A 3,392-nucleotide genomic window follows, 5' to 3' on the forward strand; every position below is an offset into this window, starting at 1 on the left:
TTGCATGGTTCTTCAATCTTTCACTTGGAGTAGATTTATTTTTATATTGAATTAGTTTAGTTGAATGGAAGTTGTGAATGTTTAGTTGCTTGATTGGAACAAATCCAGGCCACTCGCCTCTTGCTGATGGTAAGGGTGCCTTGTGTGGTAATCCGATGGTTGAATGCACTTAACTTCAATTGATGTTGAATCTTTAGTTTGCATCCATTTGATGGGATTGGAGAGGAGATATTGATTTGAAAATCATTCAAGTGTTCCTTAGAAGCTTGCACTATGTGGATGGAGTCACTGATTAAGCTACATCTAATAGAGTCCAAATCAGCCATGATTCCTTGCATTCGTAGTTAGAAGTAGAATTATAAATAGAAGTTATAAGTTAAGCTGGAGTTGAAGTTGAAGCAGAAATGTTGGGAAGTCAAACTACATTTTCGTTGTAGATTGTAAAGCCAAATCTATAAGAGAAAGAGTTGATATCAATCGAATGAATAGCGCAATTCCCTTTGTGATAACCACCATATCACATCATAAATCTGAGTGAAGTCCACGATTAAGAAGGAACCTTGAAGTCATTTCATGATCTTACTTTGCAAGCTTAGCATGAGAGATGACCTTATTAAAGAGAGTATTGAGTGTTTGGTGTTTCTCCTTGAAAAATTTAGTATTTGATTCTGCATGTTGTAGTGGAACAAAACTCACATCAACAGTACCCATACTTGCATCCTGAAAATCTTCCAATTCCTCTCCAACCAAACATGCCAAATGATAAAAGGACTAAGTGTTAAAGTTCTGATAACTACGTGTGAGATTCTTCATGTACCTGCAATGGTTATGTTGTTGATCGCCTCTCTTCTGTTGAGCTTCAGTTTTGTGCTCTGCTTCGTCAAAGTATGACAACATTTTTGTCCCTGCATGTGAAGCATATTTGCAACTCTTTATGTTGTCTTTGTGGTTGTATTAGAAGTTTGATTGCATTCCAGTTGTTTTTTTGGTTATGTCTAAGATGTGACTGTATAGTTCCTGTGATTTATGGTGCAAATGTTTGTGAAGTGGAATCGTTCAATATTCATTTATTGTCACCGCTCAGTCAGATATATTGTGTGCCTTGTTTTATCTTGGTCAAGCTTCGTGTATTCACATGGCAGTGTGTATTCTCTTGGGTGTTTATGTTGATGATTCATGTCTTGATCTGTTGTCTGTTCAAGGAATATATTACTGTAAATTCATGTAGAAGTCAAAATTGTACTGGTAATGGTTTTTAATAGTTATCAGTCTGGAAACTATAACTGTCATCTCCATCTATTTGTCTTCATGTCATGCTGTTTTATCATTTATCCTTCATTTTATGTGCTACTTTAATACAGGTATAGGATGATCTGTCATTGTGGTTCCTTCCTATTCGATGTATGTTGAAGCATTGATATTGTTTGGGTAATGAATCAACTATTGGGTGATTGGATTTGTTGCAAGAAGAGATCTCAGTAGATGAAGTTCTCTTCTTTTTTCGTGTGTCTGATATAGCTTTTGATATCTTCTGTTATGAGTGTATTAGTTTTTCTGGTATGCTACAGTATCATTCTGAAAATGATAAAGGCAAAGATCATTTTGTGTAGTGGTCATTCTGACTATTGAAAGTATTGGTGAGATACTTGAAGCACCTTTTATATTCTATAGTTGTGTAATAAGAGTCATCAAACTGTGTATAAGGCTGGTTTTCTAACTGTTAAGAGTCAACAGTCACAAACTATGCATAAATCTTATTGATTGATTGTTGAGAATCATCAATCATAAGTGTGAGATCACCGTATTTGTTTCAAGCAAACAATCTATTTTTGTTGGCTGGGTTTTTCACCCTCAAGAGGAGGGTTTTGCTAGGACAATTTCAGTGCTCTCTGTTATTGTGTTTTTCTGTATTTCGCATTATAACATTCTGGTGTAAAAATTCGACACCAAGATCCCAAGCAGCCAAAAGAACAGAAGTTTTAACAGGAGCTTTAACCTAAGGAGCCCATGCCAACAGGTCTGACCCCAATCACTCCACCGAAAGTGCCAGATCTCCTTGGAAAAGGAGCTCTGAAAGAAAAGATGAGAAACAAACTCCTCACTATTACAACACAAGATGCACCTTGAGGGGCCATTAAAGCCCCGCTTGCATACATTATCCCATGTAAGACTGATTGTGAACTATCAGCCACATAAAAATATATTGCTTTCGGGACGAGAAAATCTATTCCAAACCTATTTCCACCAAGGAACCTCATTACCTCCAAACAATTGTTTATTAAGCTCTCAATACCTAGCAGAAACAGAGGATTTTCTGAATAAATCACTGCCCCAGGCCAGGACATCTGGTCCCACCAAGGAAGTACGCTCCCGAGAGGCCAGAATCTAAATTAGCTCATTCCGGTCCCTCTCTAAACCACTCGGCGGCCAATTAGAAGAGTCCTTTCATCTATAACTAACTGACAGGTCCAAATCCTGAATAGTCTTATTAATGCACAACCTTATCCCACCAAGCTGCTATAAAACTATCACAAAGGGACTGCAGATGTGGATACACGAAAAGAAGAGGGGGATGACCATCCCAAGAATTTGTAGGAGCCCAATGAACACTAGTGTGGGGGTGAATCAGTGCACATACACACATCTTTATTTCTGAAATTCCTTTAAACCTTGTTCATACAATGAAACTATAAAGAACTGAATTGTAAAGAAAAATAACATGCACAAATCTTTGACACAGGCATTTGTCTTGAGTGGAAATCCTCTGGGGAATAAAATGCTCGAAGTGCCTCACTGACTTAAAAATATATTTGCTTTTACAAATGCGTCGCTGGCTGAATTGTCTCACTAACTATTGCTGTTTTTAACTTCTTTACAAAACAATACAGAGAACTAGCTCTATTTCTCTCCATAACACAGGTGTTTTTCTTAATCTAAGAGTACATACATCATATCATTGCATATATACTGCACTCTATATACAACAATATACTTTATGTATTCTTCTGTCAAATCTGCATTTTTAAATCAATACAAAATGTTCCGTCTCTGAACCATCTCCATCTATGTATGCTTTTCTCTGAATTGTACAATATGGGTCTAAGAATCCTTACAATATACCATTGCATATAACTGAGTTTTACCTACAATGTTGTATCATAATGACTGCAGATATTTCTAATATAATATGTTCAATATGCATCAAACTATATATCTCTGATAACAAAAGATGTTTTTCCCTTAAGCACACAATCTTCTCTCTCTTCTATATCTTAGAATCAGCGTTCATACACAAATCTTCACCGAATCGACCCTTCGGACGCAACGGTGAGGTCAGATCTGGCTCTAGACACTCCCAATTTCTGTAGATCCTCCGGATTCGTGTCGAGGTG

The sequence above is a fragment of the Cupressus sempervirens genome, chromosome 10 (assembly GCF_028749045.1).
Source record: "Cupressus sempervirens isolate cs-2001-9-10 chromosome 10, ASM2874904v1, whole genome shotgun sequence".
Lineage (NCBI taxonomy): Eukaryota > Viridiplantae > Streptophyta > Pinopsida > Cupressales > Cupressaceae > Cupressus > Cupressus sempervirens.